This window comes from Pinus tabuliformis, chromosome 9 (assembly GCF_031772625.1).
Source record: "Pinus tabuliformis cultivar Carrire ecotype Pingquan chromosome 9, CPIR1, whole genome shotgun sequence".
Classification (NCBI taxonomy): domain Eukaryota; kingdom Viridiplantae; phylum Streptophyta; class Pinopsida; order Pinales; family Pinaceae; genus Pinus; species Pinus tabuliformis.
Window position 1 is genome coordinate 1,222,930,928 of NC_142307.1, and position 21,519 is coordinate 1,222,952,446.

A 21,519-nucleotide genomic window follows, 5' to 3' on the forward strand; every position below is an offset into this window, starting at 1 on the left:
CTTTTCTCTCTGTCATTGCCCGGTCCCTTTTTCGCACTATTTCCTCCTTGCCTCTAATGCCAAAGTTTCTTTGTCCACAAGTGGGTCTTCTCAGAACTTGTAGCTTTTTTCTTCATTTGTGTTGTCGACAACCTTTCTCTTGCCTTTGTCGCATGGTGATATGTTTACCTCTGTTGTTTTTGTTGTTGGTGCTCTCCTGGATGCTGCTTCACTAACCATTCCACAATGATGCTGACTCGTTCATTGGGCCTGAAGAAGCTATGACAATATCTCCATGGGTCTTCCTCAACCCAATGACATCCCCCATCGATCCATAGAAATTGCACTCTCGCACAATGATGCTTCACAAAGCAATGTGGGTCATATTGATTGAAGCTTCTTGTGATGAAAGTAAATTTCTTGAACTCTTATGTTTCGGCATCCACATGCTTGAGATTCCATATCTCATAAAACTTGATCCGCAATGGAAGAGTGGGCCAAGGTTCCTTCTTCATCCTATGCACCCTAGCTGATAGAACTGCCAAGATGTGGTATGACACTTCTTCCATGATGAGCTTGTCCATGGAAAGCTTTGACAAAACATGCAGAGGCTACTCCACACTGCACATCCCTATGAAGGTGCCAAAATGTGAGGCATACCAATCCGCTATGTCGATCAATGCATCCAATGTTGCCTTCGACATGCAAGGTGGATCCTGCTCAAATATCATCTTGTACACCAGGGTGACAAAATGGTCTCACAACTTTGTGATGACCTCACAGAAGCTGCATTCAGAATTTTTTTTAAAATAAGTGTTCACAAAGGTTTCCGCTAATGTCCATGCACACTTCAAACCCATGAACTACTAACAGGCACAGATTTCATCCAAGATGTAAGCATACCTACAGATTTCTTCTTGCTAACCCTTGGGCAGTTGCCGAGCTCCTCTTACCTATTCTTTCAACTTGTGAGCCAATATTTCGGACCAGTTGCATACTTTGCCTTCATTGGCTAGTTGGGCCAATGCGATCACCCAACTCTGTGGAATGTCTTTGTTCTCTCTTGTTCATATAAGCGACATGCAAAGATGACCAAGTACTGATACACCTTCTGTAGTATCTTCGTCTTGTAAATTTGGTTGGATGTCATCCTGAATTTGGCTGGCTCCTTCACCCAGTTCTTCAATATATCCCTGGAGTTGGCATTGCTACTAGGTATGCTGAAGGTTGTCTCCATGGTGATCATTGGCTTTGGAAAGTGGTACATCTTCTCATAATCCTGTGCGCTGAAGGTAGCAATCTCTGTCCCATTGACACTACATAACACCATCATCTCAGGATTAGTCTGTGAGACGATCCAATAGATCATGTCCGCGCATGGGAACGTGGGATACCTCCACGCAATCCAATACAAGAAGGACTTGTGAATGTTATCATAAAATTTGTGGTCTTCAACATCTTCCCCAAATGTGCTTGAGAATGCATTATTGACCTCCTACCATTTCAGCTTGATGTCTTTGTCTATCACCAGCTTGGTGTATTTGTATATCACAAACTCATAGACACTTGCTCAACTACTTCTCCAGTTGCACTTCCATCAGTGTCCTTTGACTGTGCTCTCATGGAGGCCATCGACCCTAAAATGCTGAGAGACGAGCAAACACCTACTATATCTGCAGACATGGAAACATGCATGGAAATACACATGTTAGTTAAAACCAAAGAGAACTTGAGGACTGAGATGCAATATACCTGGCAAACTTCTAGCAAGGATTACGCAATTTTCATAGGGAGGCTAGGAGACTAACTACCCAAACTGTGCAAAAGGTTGTCTGAACTGTCATGAGGTTGCTTGACTAATGGAATTGTGCAATACATAATCTAGACTAGCCTATTGGGTGTTGAGATTGCACAATGCACAATTTCAGCTGGAAAGTGATGTAGGCCCAGGGACTACATTGCACGATTTTATGGGTCGACAAAAAATGCCTCTCAAAATTATGCAAGGAAATACTGGAGGACATAGTCTGGCCAAATTTGCACATTTTTTGGGAGGAAGGCAGAGTCTTCCTTCTCAGAATTGTGCAATGTTGTTAAGGCAAGGAATATTTTGGGCTAAGGTTGCCCAAACTCGTCAATGGGAAACTGAAAGTATATGAAGATGTGAATGTGGAGCACTGGAAAGGTATGTTTTTGACGAACAATTTAGTGACTTTTCAGTAACAATTGTAACCCTTTTTGCATCATGAACTTAAAGAAATAAAGAATATTAATAGAATGTGTGAGAATTAGTATGGAAAGCTCAATCACTGATAATTGTCATTTTTCTATGCAGGAAAAGGTGGAAACGAAGAGCTACCGTCCAAAAGGGAAAGACAAAGGAGGAATAACTGCTGTCCCTCTAGAAGGGAACCGGATGCAAATGAGATCGAACAGATCGAAGCAGAACGACCCAGGAAAGAAAGAAGGATTACCAATTCGGTAGAACAAGGAAAGAAAAGTAAAGGATTAATGGCTTGGTGAATCCCTCAGGATCTTTGATCCTGAGGGATCGCTGTTTTGCTTATTTTTGTTACCTAGATACCTCCGCCGTTACTTTTATAAAAAGGAGCAGCACTGTTAAGCAAAGAGACTTTTTTATGTAATTTTAAGTTTCAGACTAAACTTTGATCATCGACTCTCACTGAGACTTGGTTTGCGGTACGTTTGTTGATGTGTTAATATAAAAGACTTGGTGTTTATTTCATCTCTGTGTCTGGAGTAATCTAAGGCAGTGTACCGTTGGAAGCTAAGGGCCCGGCTCCGAAGGACACTTGCTTTTGTATCATTATAATTTGATTTCTGTGTGGTTTGCTTATCTTTATTGCTCGGCAATCTGACATGCTTTTTATATGCTATTCCATGCTCTGTTACGACTAATTCATTAATGGTTTCTTCAGGAGATTTATGTAGTGACTCTGTATCGTATGAGTGAATCCTTTCAGAGTTGATTGCATGTTATCAGTCTAAGCCAGCTATTTCTGTTACAGAGCATTTGTACTGAATATTACTGTTATTGGATTCGTGTGAAATCCCAATTATTGGAATCCGGAAGTAATGTTATTCTATTTGGAAACATAGTCATATTCTCTTTAACCATCAGATTGCTATATTAGCGTGGTGTGTGTATATATGGTTGATGCTTGTTGTTCCATAATTCATCAGTGAGTGTTGTTCCATAAAGTACATTCCATCCAATTTGCTTTAAGAGAGAAGATTGCTATTTTATTGCAGAATGTGAGTTTGGTTCAATAGAGCAAGTTTAGTTCTGACTCGCGAGACTTAGTTTATTTGATTGTTGTTCCATTTACTGTTGTTCCATTTACTGCTATTCCATTTCAGACTTGCTGTTCCATTTCCTGTTTGTTGTTCCATTTTACTTTCTGTCGTTCTATTTACTTGCAATTGCTGCTTTGGTGTGAGAGAAGGTCTAAGGCTGTAGAGAGCCTCAGCTGTCGCTGCCTAGCTCCCAGACCTATGGTCCATGATCTAATTTCCTTTCCATTAGTTTCTAGAGGGATGGGTTATCACTTCCGTACCCTTGACTGATAAGCTTCCTTGTGTGATTTTATGCCTTTAAAGTAATCTAGTCATAGTTTACCATCCGATTACTCTTGTATTTTCTGGACATTGTACTACGAAGCATTACTCTGACGAATAGCCTTGGATTGAGATACTCTTTGCAATAACGAAGCGTTCCCGGATTGACTTACTAATGTGGCATAACTAGAGGTGAAAGAGACCCTTGTTACAACTCTACATTTTGGTGCCATTGCCGGGGAAAAGAGTATAGCCATTTGTCTTTTACAGAGTAGTGTACGAGTCTGCTAGGGGAGAGTTGGATTTTAAAAACGGAAGGTAAGAACCTACGTACGGAGCATGTAAAAGCCCTGCTCCACCGTCCGCTTTCCTGGAAAAATTGTGGGTTGAATAGGATCTGGTAGCTTATAGAGTGCATGACTAAGCAGAAAAAGCCAGAAAAAAATATCAAACCTCCATTCAAACCCGAGAAAGCCAAAGGGTCGGTGACCCTTGGCCGAACAACCTTCATAGACGAAATCTATAAGAAAACTGAATCTCAGCCATCAGTAGGACCCAGGAAATCCAATTCTAAACAGCCTACTAGCTCCCTTCAGGCCGCAGGATCACCATCTGTAGCCTTTGCTGAGGTGCATAGTCAGACTGATGAACAGGACTTTCAAGAAATTGAAAATTCTATTCCAGAACGACTGCAGGAAGGGAATCTAAGCAATCTTTGTGAAGGAGAAGGGGAAACAGGAGAAGTTGAGGAGCCAAGATCTCCTCCTAGGATAATTCAGCCATTAAATAGCCCAGATAAAGGGAGCGCTGCAAAAATCATTGTTGGGGGGATTCAATCTCCTCAAACAACAGGGATTTTTATTATTCCAGACAAAGGAAGTGCTATTAAAACAATCCCTGTCAAGGCCATTCCTTCTCAGCCTAGGAATACCCTCCTAGAAATCCCGGAAGGTTATTGGCACATATTCGATCCCATGGCGTAGAATCAGCCAAATACTCAAACTTCTACATTACAATATCCTATAGTGGATTCCGCAGCAAATGCTCCTATGAAAGCAATTCCCCTTCAACACATTCCTACATTTCACGGACTTACATCAGAGGACCCTGATGCATTCTTATTTGAATTTGATGTGTTATGCAGGGGATATGATTACACCACTGACCCCCAGAAATTAAAATTGTTCCCCTCCACCTTGAAAGGGGCAGCTTTAAGATGGTTTATGGGTTTAGGTGGTGGAGTTATAAATAACTGGGAGCAAATGAAAGAATCTTTCCTAAAGAAATATCAAGATTACTGTAGGTCTAGAGAACTGAAAGATGAAATATTTCAGATGGTAGCTAGACCAAATGAAACATTAGAAGAATATGTAGAACGTTTTCAGTATAATTTACAAAGATCTCCATATGCATCACTACCTCTGCCTGATAATGTGTTAAAAACAACATTGATTAGAGGCATGAAGGAACAATGGATTGAAACATTAAATATCATGGGAAAAGGGGATATTTATCAAGATAATTTTGCTGACATCATCGACTTATGTATCAGGAGTTCGAGAGGCAACACAAGGATAAAACCAACAGAATATGATCGGTTTGTCAGAGATAACAAAATACCAACAGAAGGAGTAACACGTGTAGAACTTGGAAATTTATTAGAAAATTTTAAAACTGATATTCTGGGGACATTAACTACACAACTTGATATTGTGCAGGCTAAACAGAAGCAGATGGAGGCAGAACAGAATTTGGCGATCTTCTGCCCCCGATGTAGAAGAAAAAATAGTCACAAGGAATGTCCACTGGATGCAGTTCAAACATGTGCTATCTGTACAAAAGACCACCTTACTGAGAGCTTCCCCTCACTTCCTAGACTGAAGGCAGTATATAAGGAAGCAGAAGAAGAGCCAGAATCAGCATACTTCATTAACCAGCGTCGCCAATGGCAACCAAGGCAATCTGGTATGTTTTCAGACCCAACTTCTTCTTTCCAGCCTCCGCAGTATAATGCTCAGCAATATAGTATGTGGCAAAACCAATCTCAACCCCCATTTCCGAACTGGTCATCACAACCCTTTCCTTCTCCAAATCCGTGGATGAATCAGACAAGCCAATTTGGTTGGCCGAATTTTCCCTACGCTCCACCATATTGGCAGAATAACCCATATCCTCCACAATGGACACCCCCTACTTCACAAGGTTCACCCTAGCAGACAAACTGGCCAAAATCGACATATCAGCCAACAGGAACTATTCCACTCCCTCAACCGACTCTGCCAGCTTTACAACAAAATCCCCAGTCTAATCTAAGACCGCAACTCCCACCCCAACCCAATCCCAATCCAAATAATAGACCGGTCCAATCCCTCCAAATCATAGAATCATCAGAAATCGGACCTGATCTGAGGGAGTGCAATGATCTTCAGTTAAGATCTGGATGTATAATAGAAACAGAGGGAGATAAAATAGTTCACATTGAAGATCAGTTACCAACAGAACAGCCGTTACAACAAGAGGGTGTAAATAAGGAGTAGAATCATCATCAAGCAATTACATCCTCTCCTCCCTTCCCAGAACGATTAGTCATACCACAACCTGTACAATATCCAGACTTTGATATTCTGGGATAGTTACAAAATCTGTACATAAGAATTCCTTTCCTCCAAGCCATTCAAGACATCCCTATATATGCAAAAACTATAAAAAAATTGTGCATAAAAAAATCAAGGAGGAATGCAACCACTAACCCAAGAGTCCAAGTAGTCGGTACTTTATCTGCCCTGTTATCAGGAACAGCCATTAAATATGAAGATCCGGGAAATCCAATCGTAACTGTTCAAATCTATGGTCAGACCCTGACTAATGCTTTAGTTGATCTAGGAGCTGCAATTAATATTTTGACAACTTCTACTTGCCAAAAGCTCAGCATTACATCGGTAGAACCCACTTCTACTTTGTTAGAATTGGCCGACCGATCTGTAGTTGGACCAGAAGGTACTCTATACGATGTCATGGTTTCTATAGATTCCTGGGAATACCCAACTGATTTCCTGGTAATTAATCCAAAAACCGGACTGGATGGACACCCGCTAATTTTAGGTAGACCTTGGCTTGCTACCGCTGATGTTTACATTGGTTGCCGGCAGGGAAATATGACCATAACCAGAGGACCAGATATTAAAAATCTAGTTCTATACCCTCCAGCACAGCCAAGTCTTACAATGATAAAAACTAATCAGCACCCTGTATCATATCTTACTGACAATATCAGATCACCATTGACTATACAGAAGGCCCTAGACTTTAAAGACCAAACAGAAGACGATGCTATCAATAACTTCATTAGTCAAACTAAATCTAGATCTCACACGTAGTGTTTCATGATAGAAGTTGCATTCGATAGCGAACTAGAAGAAGATCCCTTGAAAGATGCGCATGACCAAACAATACCTGTGACTTCTGTTTCCAATAGTAAAGTAGTGGAAATTGAACCGGGAAAAACTCTAAACAGCAATGCCAACCTTACACCGGACCAAGAAATAAAACTCATCCATCTGTTACGGAAGTATCAAGAAGCATTTGTGTGGGATTACCCTGATATGAAAGGGATTGATCCCCAATTGTGCACCCACCATATTTATATAGAAAAAGATGCAAGACCTGTCCGTCAACCGCAAAGAAGACTCAACCCTCATCTAAAAGATGTTGTAAAAGCTGAACTTCAGAAACTTTTAGATGTTAATTTTATCTATCCTATTTCTGATAGTAAATGGGTCTCTCCGCTTGTGGTTGTACCCAAGAAAAATGGGAAATGGAGGATTTGTGTGGATTATAGGGAGTTAAACAAAGCCACACAAAAAGATCACTTCCCTCTCCCATTCATAGACCAAGTATTGGACACTTTAGCAGGAAAGAAATTCTTTTCTTTCCTGGACGGCTTCAGTGGATACAATCAGATCCAGATTGCCCCTGAAGACCAGGATAAAACTACCTTTACTTGTCCTTGGGGAACGTTTGCCTATAGAGTTCTACACTTTGGCCTATGTAATGCTCCTGCCACATTCCAAAGGGCTATTCTTAGCATCTTTGCAGATTTAATAAATGATGGACTTGAAGTGTACATGGATGACTTTACACCATATGGAGATGATTTTGATCCAGCTTTAGACACTCTAGAAAAAGTCCTACAGTGTTGCATTGCTACCAGGCTTTGCTTAAGCCACGAAAAATGTTATATGATGATGACTGAAGGGCTTATTCTAGGACATTTTGTCTCAGCAGCTGGCATTCAGGTAGATCCGGCCAAAATTCAAATACTTTTTCTTATCCCCACCCCCACTACTCAAACAGAGGTATGCAGCTTTCTTGGATTTTCTGGGTATTATAGACGATTTATAGAACATTATTCACACATTGCTGCACCTCTATATGCACTAACTGGTAATGTTGATTTCATGTGGACAGAAAAATGTGACCACGCTTTCCAGGAATTAAAGAAGCTTGTATCAACAGCTCCAGTCCTTCGAGGACCAGACTGGAATTTACCATTCCAAATCTCATATGATGCCTCAGATACAGCAATCGGTGCAGTCCTTGGGCAGGAAGAGGATAAAAAACCATATGCTATTTATTATATCGGAAAAAATTCATCCCCTGCTGAATTGAATTACATTGTCACGGAAAAAGAATTCCTCGATGTAATACATGCTGTCAATAAGTTTAGACATTATATTACAGGCTATCCCGTTATTTTATATACAGATCATTCTGCTATCAAATATTTAGCAAATAAGCCTGTCACAAATGCTAGAATAACTAGATGGTTGATCTTATTGCAGGAGTTCGATATCACAATCAAAGATCGAGCCGGCAAGGAAAACCCTGTAGCTGATTTTCTCTCACGAATACCAAAATCAATTGAGACAGCATCAGTGGAAGACCAATTTCCGGATGAACACCTGTTTGCTATTGCTGTTCAAACACCCTGGTATGCTGATGTTGCTAATTACCTTGCAGTAGGTAAGCTACCAAAGCACTTAACCCCTAATGAATGTAAGCAGATTGTTCAGAAGAGTACTCGATTTTCATGGATTGGGGGCTATTTGTTCCACACAGGAGTAGACATGCAAATTAGGAGATGTATTCGAGAGGATGAAATTTTCGACATCTTAAAAGCCTGTCATGACGGACCATGTGGGGGACACTTTGCTGAAAAAAGAACAGCACATAAAGTATTGCAGACAGGATACTACTGGCCTACAATTTTTAAGGATGCGAAGAAATTCGTTCAAGCTTGTGACAGCTGCCAGTGAGCAGGACGACCTGGTCAAGCCGACGAAATGCCTCTGAGGCCGCAATTAGTCATTGAACCATTTGAACGATGGGCTCTTGATTTCATTGGACCTATCAACCCATCATCAAATTAGAGAACATATATCTTGGTAGCCATGGAATATGTCACCAAATGGGTTGAGGCTGAAGCATTGCCTAGAGCTACAGAAGATTCTGTAATACAGTTCCTGTTCCATTTGTTTGTACGTTATGGCCTTCTAAGAGAAATAATTACATATGGAGGACCACAATTTGCCAGAAACAAATTAGCTGCAACACTTAACAATTATCACGTCCAGCATAAAATTACTAACCCATATCACCCGCAGGCGAATGGGCAAGTAGAAAGTAGCAATAAGGTAATAGAATCAATTTTAACAAAAACCATTGCTTCACATAGGCGTGATTGGGCCGCCCGACTACCTGAAGCACTCTGGGCTTATAGAACCACATGGAGAAGTACCACCGGTTATTCGCCCTATCAATTAGTGTTTGGAAAACAACCTATTTTCCCCATAGAATTCGAAATCCAAACATTACAAACTGCACAGGAAGTTGGCCTAGATTTAAGTGACGCACAAATTAATCGATTACAACAAATTAATGAATTGGACGAAATAAGGCTCTCTTCATTACAAAATACAACACTTATTCAACAACAGTGAGCTAAATGGCATGATGCACTTATCAAGAACAAAGTCTTTCACGAAGGAGACTGGGCTCTGTTATATGACTCTCGGTTTCAGGACTTCCCAGGGAAACTGCAGACTCGTTGGTTGGGACCATACGAAATCCAGAAAGTACATGATAATGGGACCCTTACTCTGATCACAATCGACGGTTCTGGATATGCATTCAAGGTAAATGGCCACCGAGTTCATCTCTATCACAGGCCACTCACTCGGGAATCCTTCTGTCAGCAGCTACGTCGAGACACTGATATGGAAATTTTAGGAGAGGAAGTAAAATCTTCCTCACCTGTAATTCAGTAAGGAATGCATTTTTTTCCTATAACTTGTACATAAGTTTTTGTATATACGTTTTCTTAACATTTTTTTGTTGATCTTTCTCTTTTTTTAATTTTGATTTTTGCATTCTGCGTGTCTTTGCTGTTCCTTTTCCAAAAGGAACAGAATTTGCTTGTTTTTGTGTTTCTGTTGTTCCTTTTCAAAAGGAACAGAATTTCTGAGTTTTTGAATTTGTAATTTTTTGCTGTTCCTTTTCAAAAGGAATAGCTTTTGTGAGTTTTTTTGCTGTTCCTTTTCAAAAGGAATAGCATTTGTGATGTTCTGCTATTCCTTTTGAAAAGGAACAACATTTGTGCGTCTTTGTTGTTCCTTTTCAAAAGGAACAGCATTTGTGAGTTTTTGCTGTTCCTTTTCAAAAGGAACAACATTTGTGAGTTTTTGTTGTTCCTTTTCAAAAGGAACAGCATTTGTGAGTCTTTGCTGTTCCTTTTCAAAAGGAACAACATTTGTGAGTTTTTGTTGTTCCTTTTCAAAAGGAACAACATTTGTGAGTTTTTGCTGTTCCTTTTCAAAAGGAACAGCATTTGTGAGTTTCTGTTGTTCCTTTTCAAAGGGGACAACATTCATGATCTTCGGCTGTTCCTTCTCAAAGAACGACATCTTAACTATTTGTTTTGCATGGATTCTTCTCTCCTGTTCCTTTTTCAAAAGGAACACCATAGCCATGTTTTTGCTCTCTGTGATGATTTATATTGAGGATGCTTTTAGCCATGTTCTCTCCAGTCTTTAAGATACAGCTATGCACTTATGCAATGAACATAAATTACGACATACCGAAGTCAGCAGATCATAGATCGCTATCTTTATAGGGCCTAGTATTGATAAGAGGACAAGAGGAGGGACATACTTACCTCTCATCTCCGTTGTCATTGACTTATTCCCATTGTTTTGGTTGGTTATCTTTATCATGGCGATTTCCCTAAAAATTTTCTTTGATTATTACTTAGGTATAAGAGCAGAGGATTCATATCTTCCTGTTGGGATGATAAGACTTCTTCCACCATTCCCACTCTTAAGGAGTTCTGAACCACCCTTATGTGTAAATAAATAAGAAAAAAGTGCTTTGCAAAAAGAAAAAATGAATATGGATTATTAATTTTCAAATGCAGGATAGGGGGTCTCATCACGAGCCAGCCTACCATGATCATCAGGATGGAAGCGAAGTGGCATTCCCAGTATGGCCACCACACCAGGGATATGGTCCAAAAGGTACACTAAATAAACAGACCTTGGAACAGGGGGTCTCATCACGAGCCGGCCTGTCCACGTTTCGCACCTTCCTTGTGAATGGCATTATGGCTACCTGGTTACCAAGCCAGCATAATGACCTGCATTTCAACAAAATATTTTTCAAAATACACATAAAGGATCATGGTTCCAAGGGTGAAATAAACAAATCTGCCAAGGTTATGAACACTTGTCCGCAGCAGAGCTCTGTTAATGGTATCAAAGTCATAATGCTTACACCAATAGGTATGATATTAATACTTCTTTGTCTCTTATATCCTATGAATAATTCATATGTTATGTCCCAATGAATATATCGCATGAACACTCATTACCACCAATCATGGCAAAGGAACTGACAATGACCTCTGGAGATTTCGTACGATTGACAGACGTCCCATCCCCCGGCCTCGCATCATATCACGCAGGCTCTTATGTAAAACGCGATCCACCTTTTTGCCTCGATTTCGGTATTTCGTTGTCCATCTAAAACATGGCGTAATTTTATATGTTGTTCCTTTATGACTGGTTACACGATGGCTGCTGCTCCTCTATTTGACGGCTGGGGCAGCCTATCACATCGCGGGGGGGAAGGTAATCTCATTACTCCACGAGTTACGTGTCAGCACACCATTCGAGGTAGATAGTGTACGAAGGTATGGCATGGTTTAACGGTATGATAATTCTATTTTACACAAAGTTGCCATCCACAATCCATTTTTGTTGCATACTCTGTTTTTTCTTGCGACGATCACCCTCTCTGTGTCTCAAAACAACATAGGCAGTTGCTGTTCCATTGGAAATTCTTAGTGGAACCATGGGAGGAAAGGCAATCCGAAGAGAACCTCAGGAATTGACAGTCTCCGCTGTTGCCCGGGAGATCCTGGAAAAGGCAGGATGGCTGAATTATTTTAGTCGCCTACAAGAATCAAACGAGACAGTGGCGTTGGAATTTCTGCAAAACTTGCAGGAGGACTACTCCATAGTAAGAGAAAGGCGGATAGCGGTCACTGATGATGTAATTGCAGAAGTCTCAGGACTACTAGCCGTCGGACCTGTATGGACGCTGAGGAAAGAAAGACTACAAAAGATTATGGAGATTTTCCAGGATGAAGGCCAAAGCTTGACAGTTAAGGGGAAGGGAGTTCTGCCAGCAACGTTAGGAGAACCCTGGACCGAATTAGCAAAGATAGTGCAGAGCTACATTACTTGTGAAGGAAGGAAAGACGTGGTAAGACCACGTCATCTTAAACTCTTAGTTGTTTTAAAAGAAAAATGTTCTGTAAATCTGCCTGCACTTTTAAATTCACTATTGCATGATGCGGCCCGAAGCCTGAAAAAGGCACAGCACGTAGAAACAGTTGTTAGCCACCATGGATTGATTTGATTGATAGTGAGCCATAGTCTCACTCAACAATAGAGTAGTTGGGAGGAGCTCATTGCATTGATTGAGGGGGGATTGGCTGCACCATCCCCAAAACCTAAACATTCCTCTAGCACACCGGAACGATCAGAGAAACGCAGAGAATTGGCAGTAGAAAAACATGTTGCTCCAAAACGTAAACATTCTTCAAGCACACTGGAATGACCAGAAAAATGCAGAGAATTGGTAGCAGAAAAACCTGTTGCCAGTACACCTGAACAACCTGAGAGACTAAGAAAATCAACCTGGCTAGCTCGAACAGGAGGGAGGCTGGAAAAGATTCGGGAAAGCACCAGCCAGCCAATCGAGATTACAGACGAACCTCCAAAACCAGAAGGAGGACCTTCCGAAGAAAATGCTAGACAATCTGGGGGTGAGGCTGAGCAAGCCGGAGAAGGAGGCGAGGAGGGAGAAGTGCATTCCGAAACAGAAACAGAAGCTAAACACTCCAAGGCAGTCCCTGAGCAGGACAATCAGGAGGAGGAAGTAGTGCAGCCAGAGAGCAGCCCGCTGCGAGACCCTGTGGGCGAAGATGAATTGGCCGCAATCCTGGCCAATATGGGGGAATATGGCCAACCCTCTAGCCCAGCAGGTCCTCCCGATGGACCTCCAGAGGAAGACATACCTGAGAAATCACATGCAGAAAAGGCAGGAGAAGAAAACCCGCCCGTTCATGAGGAAGAAATAAGGGACACCAATCGGGAACAATCTGTTCCCAAGGCACCAGAAGAAATTCTAGACGGAGTAGGAGCAGATTTAAGGGCCAGTCATAAGCCCTCTGCTGAGGCAAGGGAAATCAAGAAATTAAGGAGAAAACAGCAGAGGCTGCTGAACACTATAGCCCAGCTCCGACAACAAATTCGGATTCTGAAAGCCAATCTGAGGATACAAAGGACCACAAGGAAAAGAAAAAGGGCCACTGCAGTAAAATCTCGTAGAACAAGAAGACGAAGGACTTATAGCAGCCCTGTTGGTCAAAACCCTGCTGGAAGACCTACCGTTGTTCCAAATAACGTTGAAGAACAGATTGTTGTTCCAAACGACGTTGAAGAACAGACTGTTGTTCCAATTGACACTGAAGAACAGACGGCTGTTCAAAATAACGTTGAAGAACAGACTGCTGTTCCAATTGACACTGAAGAACGGACTGTCGTTCCAATTGAGGCAGAGGGACAGGATGATGTTCCATTAACAGGGGAACCACAGCAACCTTTCATTCGTGTTAAGAAAGAAAAGGAGAATAAAGAGATCCAAACAGAGGCACCACCCTCAGGGGTAATTCGGGTTCTAAACTCCAAACAATATAACAAAAAGGTTCAGGTAAAACTCCCGGCCTCTACGGCTCTATGGAAAAAGGATCCGAAAACAAGAACCTTGCATAAGATGATGAAGCAAGCTCAACAAGAAACTGAACAACTGAGAGAACAAACAGTCCCTTGGGAGAAATACGAAGAGTTGCAACAACAACTTCGGGATATGAGTCAGTCCGAGAGCCAGGCCTTCGAAGGCTGGAAAAAGGAGCAAGAAAAGGTTGCCAAGGTAACTCGTCGATTAGATATTGTTGTTAGGCAGATGGACACTGTGTGTTCTTTGTATAATGACATTCTGGCCTGTAGGGCCCCTGCTAAAAACTATGCTTTATTTTTGCTTGAAAGATATTTACGATTAAAGATAAAAGCTGTCAGGGTGGGTGCCCCTATACAAATCAATACTGTTAATGATTTTATAGATTGTTGCAAGCATTATGGAATTAAGGTTCAAAGATTATTGTGTGAATTTTACTTGCATAACCTCGTGCTAGACCAGGAAACTGATTTAAATCCTGGCCCTTTTGTTGGGGACATACAATTGCAAGCCTTCGTTTCATTCGGGGTTAATCAGCTAAAATGGCTCAGGGCTTATAACACTTTTCAGAGACAGGAAAATAGCCTAGACTTGTGGGTAAGAGCCGAGCCTAGAGACCCAGTGCTGCTATGGAGAGCACATAGGAACCTTATGAGAACCCCGGGTGTTATGGAGACATTAGGACCCATGCACGAGGACCTAATCCGACACAGTCTGGAATATTTTCTGACTATTAAAGACCTCGCCATCGATGCTGCAAAATTCCGATACCGGACTTCTAACCCAAACATCTAGCTCAGGGAACCGTTCAAATATGAAAATTTTGAGCTGGCTGCCAGCCGATTGAACCTTTATGGCGAGCGTATTTTTCAAGCAGGTCCATCTTGGTTAGGGTATCGATTTCGTAGTCCAATCATTTGGCACCCTGCACCCGGATATCAGGCCTTGTATGAAATGCCTGAAGGTCAAACAAATCAGTTCTTTGATGATCTAGTTGCTCATCACGGTTGTAGGCCTGCACACGAGGTTCCCTCTCCAGCCTATTCTCTTAGGGCATGAAACAGGGTAAGCAGGGGGGTGTGTGGAGCACTGGAAAGGTATGTTTTTGACGAACAATTTAGTGACTTTTCAGTAACAATTGTAACCCTTTTTGCATCATGAACTTAAAGAAATAAAGAATCTTAATAGAATGTGTGAGAATTAGTATGGAAAGCTCAATCGCTGATAATTGTCATTTTTCTATGCAGGAAAAGGTGGAAACGAAGAGCTACCATCCAAAAGGGAAAGACAAAGGAGGAATAACTGCTGTCCCTCTAGAAGGGAACCAGATGCAAATGAGATCGAACAGATCGAAGCAAAACGACCCAGGAAAGAAAGAAGGATTACCAATTCGGCGGAACAGGGAAAGAAAAGTAAAGGATTAACGGCTTGGCGAATCCCTCGGGATCTTTGATCCTGGGGGATCGCTGTTTTGCTTATTTTTGTTACCTAGATACCTCCGCCGTTACTTTTATAAAAAGGAACAACACTGTTAAGCAAAGAGACTTTTTTATGTAATTTTAAGTTGCAGACTAAACTTTGATCATCGACTCTCACTGAGACTTGGTTTGCGGTACGTTTGTTGATGCGTTAATATAAAAGACTTGGTGTTTATTTCATCTCTGCATCTGGAGTAATCTAAGGCGGTGTACCGTTGGAAGCTAAGGGCCCGGCTCCGAAGGACACTTGCTTTTGTATAATTATAATCAGATTTCTGCGTGGTTTGCTTATTTTTATTGCTCGGCAATCTGACATGCTTTTTATATGCTATTCCATGCTCTGTTACAACTAATTCATTAATGGTTTCTTCAGGAGATTTATGTAGTGACTCTGTATCGTATGAGTGAATCCTTCCAGAGTTGATTGCATGTTATCAGTCTAAGCCAGCTATTTCTGTCACAGAGCATTTGTACTGAATATTACTGTTATTGGATTCGTGTGAAATCCCAATTATTGGAATCCGGAAGTAATGTTATTCTATTTGGAAACATAGTCATATTCTCTTTAACCATCAGGTTGTTATATTAGCGTGGTGTGTGTATATATGGTTGATGCTTGCTGTTCCATAATTCATCAGTGAGTGTTGTTCCATAAAGTACATTCCATCCAATTTGCTTTAAGAGAGAAGATTGCTATTTTATTGCAGAATGTGAGTTTGGTTCAATAGAGCAAGTTTAGTTCTGACTCGCGAGACTTAGTTTATTTGATTGCTGTTCCATTTACTGTTGTTCCATTTACTGCTGTTCCATTTCAGACTTGTTGTTCCATTTCCTGTTTGCTATTCCATTTTACTTTCTGTCGTTCTATTTACTTGCAATTGCTGCTTTGGTGTGAGAGAAGGTCTAAGGCTGTAGAGAGCCTCAGCTGTCGCTGCCTAGCTCCCAGACCTATGGTCCATGCTCTAATTTCCTTTCCATCAGTTTCTAGAGGGATGGGTTATCGCTTCCGCACCCTTGACTGATAAGCTGCCTTGTGTGATTTTATGCCTTTAAAGTAATCTAGTCATAGTTTAGCATCTGATTACTCTTGTATTTTCTGGACACTGTACTACGAAGCATTACTCTGACGAATAGCCTCGGATTGAGATACTCTTTGCAATAACAAAGCGTTCCCGGATTGACTTACTAATGTGGCATAACTAGAGGTGAAAGAGACCCTTGTTACAGCTCTACAGTGAATACATGGTGATACTGAGTGTAAGCAGGAGTGAATGATCATGCATGCAAATAGTGAATGCGGGATTTAGAAAATGTAAAAACATGCATGTGTATGAAACGAGTCGTTGAATCAGTGACTGTTCATGCAAAACAATGTCATGCATGCAAGACTAGAGAGATGTAAACAAAAACTGAAATGGTGCTTATACAGGCTAACATGCATGCAAGCGACAAGAAGCATTCATAGAAATCAAGCACAGAGCACTCACACAAGCCAAAACACAAAAAAGTGACAGAAACTTTGCAAAAGACAAGCAAAGAAGACTTACCCAGAAATATCTAAGATGGATGTGCCAAAGACTCCAAGATGTGATGTGGGATTTCAGAGCTCCAAGATCAATGTGAAGAATGAGCTCTGAAGGGCCAAATAAATAAGTTTGAGTCTAATGATGTGGATGCCACAAATCTAGGAAAAAGCAACACGTGGAGGAAATTTTCTAAAATGATCTTTGCATGTAACCTCCAGCTGTTAAAAATATATCCCTAAAATCTAGGGATGCTTTTGCATGTTTCTTTTTTCTATTTTTGGAAAAATCAGCCCATGCATGCATCTCAAGTTTTTTGAGTCCCAAGTGGAAAGAGTTAACCTGAAGGAACATGTAAAAACCTTCTTGATTGAGGAAGAATTTTGTGCAATTTCTGGGAGGAGATGGGCTGGCAGTCCAGAGGGATTGCGCAATTTCTGGGAGGAGCAGCTGACTACTACCTAGAATTGTGCAATTTATGGGATGAGTTGCACAATTTCTGAGCTCAACACGCTGCCCAACAGATTTGTGCAATTTCTGGAGGGAAGGGTGGTTGACTACATTGCATAATTTCTAGGCCTAGTAGGCTACCTAGTAGATTTCCGCAAATTTTTGGAGGGAAGGCTGGCTCCCCTCCATAATTGTGCAATTTTATGCAGAAGCTGCTCAGCCAGTTGCTGGCCTAAGTCTGGAGTTGTAGCCTATGAGGGGAGTGAAGAAAAATATCATGCATAGGCTGGCAAGATGCTAAAAAACCAATGAATCTTATGTACATGACAATGCAAGACATGCTACGAAGAATTGTTTGTAGGGAGGTTGCAAAACGAAGTTAAGGCAAAAGTTTGGAGGGTGGTTGTCGCCGCTACAACAACTCGTCATCTACCAATATCCATATATCCATGTACATGTATCAGGTTGGTTGGGTCCACTGTGCTGTGATGAGTCGATCAGATTCGTAGAAATTTTTTTATGAAAGTGCCCATCAAAACTATTTATTTAGATAGAGAATGACTAAAATGTTCTAGTTAAGCCGATTAAAATATTTATAATAAATAATTTAATATGATAAATATAAATTTCTAAAATGATAATAATAATAACAATAGGATGCATTTATGTTGCCATTAAAATTAAAATGGTGTAAAAGAATTTTTATCTATTAACAATAGTGTTGGTGTAAAGTTTTATTTATTTATTTTGAAACCTGTAATTTTACAATTTGATTTCCATTTTCAAATTAATTTTAATAAAAAACAAATCCCATGCAAATTTATTAATTTATATTTTGTGAATAACTGGAAATCCTATTATAACTTAGTTTGCAAGCCAGAAGTGAGGACATCCATCTCCAACTACTATCTATGAATGAATCCTAACAAACCACTATTATTCAAGGAAAACCACATCGCCTAGAAAGACCCATTGGTGGTCTATAAAGGGGCAGGTTTTCATGCCTGCCAAATGCCTCTTTGTCTTGGCCCATTAACATGTTTCCTTATGTTTAACAAAGATGAGATCTTAGCCAAGAAAAAGTAGTTTTAGGGAATACTCCAGGCCTAATTGATTAATTTATATTTCAAATAATATATTAAAGCCATCAAAGATATATTTTAAATAGAGATCTAACATGAGCCAAAAGGATCTAATTTCTTCAACTGCATTTTTTTTATAAGCTGAAATTATTGGAATGTATTGTACAATTTTTTAATATTTTTTATTTTTATAGTTTTTAAGTTTTTTATTTTGACCGACATGAGCAATATTTCAACTTTGATGATAGATGGACAATGCTACACATCATACTAGACTGTAGAACAATCCTCTCAACTCAATTAGTATTTAATTAATTTATTTATTTATCAAATTCTATATTAATACGAGTTGTCTTTAGTGCAAGATTTGCTAGCCTTACATTGATGAAAAATCCTTTGATTATATTTTTATTGCCTTTTCATGTAATGTTTTCCTAGCTCTAGAAGGGCCATACACCAAAAAAATGGAGGACTGAGGAACTTGCACTGCCCAACCAAATTATGCCTCTGTAATGGAAGAATAACAAGCTCATAAATTTCCTATTTAACCTATTCTAACCCTCCAATTGAGTCAATGGTTACATCAATATTATCTATATTTCTAACATAACAAGCTATCACTACATGTAAGATAAAGGATTCACAATCCAAAAAGCACAATGCACAATTAAGATGAGTAACATAAATGACTAATTTGTATTATTGTAGTACTTTTTAAGTAGTCATTTTTATGTTCCTAAACTAAAGTAATCATTCATGTTAGTCATTTTTAGTTTCATTACTTACTATCTAGTCGTAATTCTTAACCCAAGACTAAAATAGTCATTTTTGTTAGTCATTTTTAGTTGGGCCACTTAAGATTTCTCATTTTTGTAGTATTTTACTTGGAACAGTTGTGGTGACTAACTTTTTTAGTCACCTGGTCACTAATTTCATCATTTTATACTAGTGTCTTATTGTGCAAAAGCTTTGGAAATAAGCCTTTCCTTGTACTTATCAATGTCTCCATATGGATTATACTTAATTCTGTAAACTCACTTGCATCCTATAGGTTTCACATTTTTAAGACAGTCAACAAGTTTCCAAGTGTTGTTCTCTATCACTGCCTTGTATTCTTTAACCATTTCCTTTTGATATTATATATGTTTTACTACCTCTTTTTATGTGGAGGGCTCCGTAAAATCATTTGTTATTGAGGCAAAATTTTCTTCATTTCTTTATGAACTTCGTGTTCCTATTTTGTTTTATTCATTTTTCCTAGCATCCTTCAAAAGTTGAATGGACCATTTAGGTAGATGATGTTCACTTGTTTGTGGATTTGAATAATCACCATCATTGTAAAGTGGATTGATACAGACAAATGTTATTTTATCATATGAAGGTTGAGGGGGTAGAGAGTCAGTTTTATATGAACTACTACTAGAAGATTCAGATGATCTTCCAGAAGATCGAGATGGTCCAGATGAAGTAGGTGAGCTGGATAAACATTTTCTGATGAAGACAATTCAATATCATACCAATGTTGTGTACTTTGTTTATTTTTCATTTTTATTTTCTTTTTGTCACCCTTAGTTTCCAATTTGTGTAGAAGACTTTCTATCTCTGTAGAACTTTTTCTTTCTCTTTCATCATATATAAAATCCCTGCTGACAATAAACTCGCCATTGGACAGAAGACGATATCCCTTCTTTTCTTATGAATACCCAATCAATGTACACTTCAAACTTCATGAATCAAACTTAGTTCATTTTTATTTTGTAGCTAAGCCATAACACATTGAACCAAAAACTCTAAGATGTTTGATTCAGGGTTTGAAACCAAACCATGCTTCATATGGTGTAATTCCATCGAAAGAAGTAGTAGGATACTTGTTTCTTAATTACATTGTTGTATGTATTTCTTCTGCCCAATATAAAGGACTTTAATTTTTGAAATTTAGCATGGATCTTTCCATCCCTAAGAAGGTGTGATTCATTCTCTCTTCTACTCCATTTTGTTGTGGAGTGTAGAAATTTGTAAGTTTTATTTTGGTACCATTGTCCCTATAATATGTTTGGAATTCATTAGAACCAAATTCCCCTCCATTGTCTTTCCTGAGAGTGCCAATTATTTCTTTAACTTCATTCTCAACAAGTTGGTGAAAATTCTTAAACTTTTCGAATGCTTCTTACTTTTGTTTCAAAAAATAAACCCAAGTCATTCTACTAAAATCATCAATGAGGAGTAAAATGTATCCACAACCTCCTAAAGAAGTCTGTAGAGGTCGACAAATGTCATTGTGAACTAATTACAAATGCTTGTTTTTACCCATGAACTTGTTGGAAAAGTCTATCGACTTTGTTTCCCATAAATGCAAGCTTCACATACTGCATGTTATTTCTTAAAGGTTTGATGTTGAGAGAGACTTTGAAAGTTTAAATGTCCATATCTGACATGCCACAACCTTATTGGTGAAATATGTGTACTTGTTCCTCCTGCAGAATCAAACTTTCATGGAATGATTGTTCCTTTCATCCTTAAAAGTTTTCCATCTTCATATCCTGTCATGATTGTGTTCATATTCTGTTTAATGGAAACGATTTTTTCTAATCCATCCTCCATAACAACTTGATGTCCTTCTTGTCGAATCTTGACTAATGACAACAAATTATTCTTGAAAGTTGGTACATACCAAAAATTTGAAATTAGTTTTTCTCCAAAGCCGGGAAGAGAAACATTTACTACATATGTTCCACAAGGATTGTGTCTTTTGTCATCTACGAGAAAGATTTAATTGAGTTGGTATTGTTGAAAAGTCCTAAAGAGGTCACGTCGAAAAGTCATATGTTGTGTTGCCCCTGTATCTAAGATCCAAACATCTTCATAATCACTTTTAAGATTTGTGGAGACCTGTGATTTTGTTGATTCTGAACTTTGAAGTGTAGTGAAGACATATTCTGAGCCATCATCTTTTTGCTCATTAGCAAACTATGCCAAATGTTGTTGAATCTATGGATTTTTTCAATAGAAGTTTGAAAATGTTCAAAACAATGACCAACTTTGTTATATCTTCTACAAACAACTTGATTGAAA

At 39.5% G+C, this 21,519-nt stretch overlaps 1 pseudogene; it reads right to left on the reverse strand.

Annotated features, from left to right (window-relative positions):
• Positions 1–13,759, reverse strand: part of LOC149152940 (uncharacterized) — a 29,631-nt pseudogene extending 15,872 nt beyond the window's left edge.
• Positions 13,760–21,519: the final 7,760 nt, after the last annotated feature.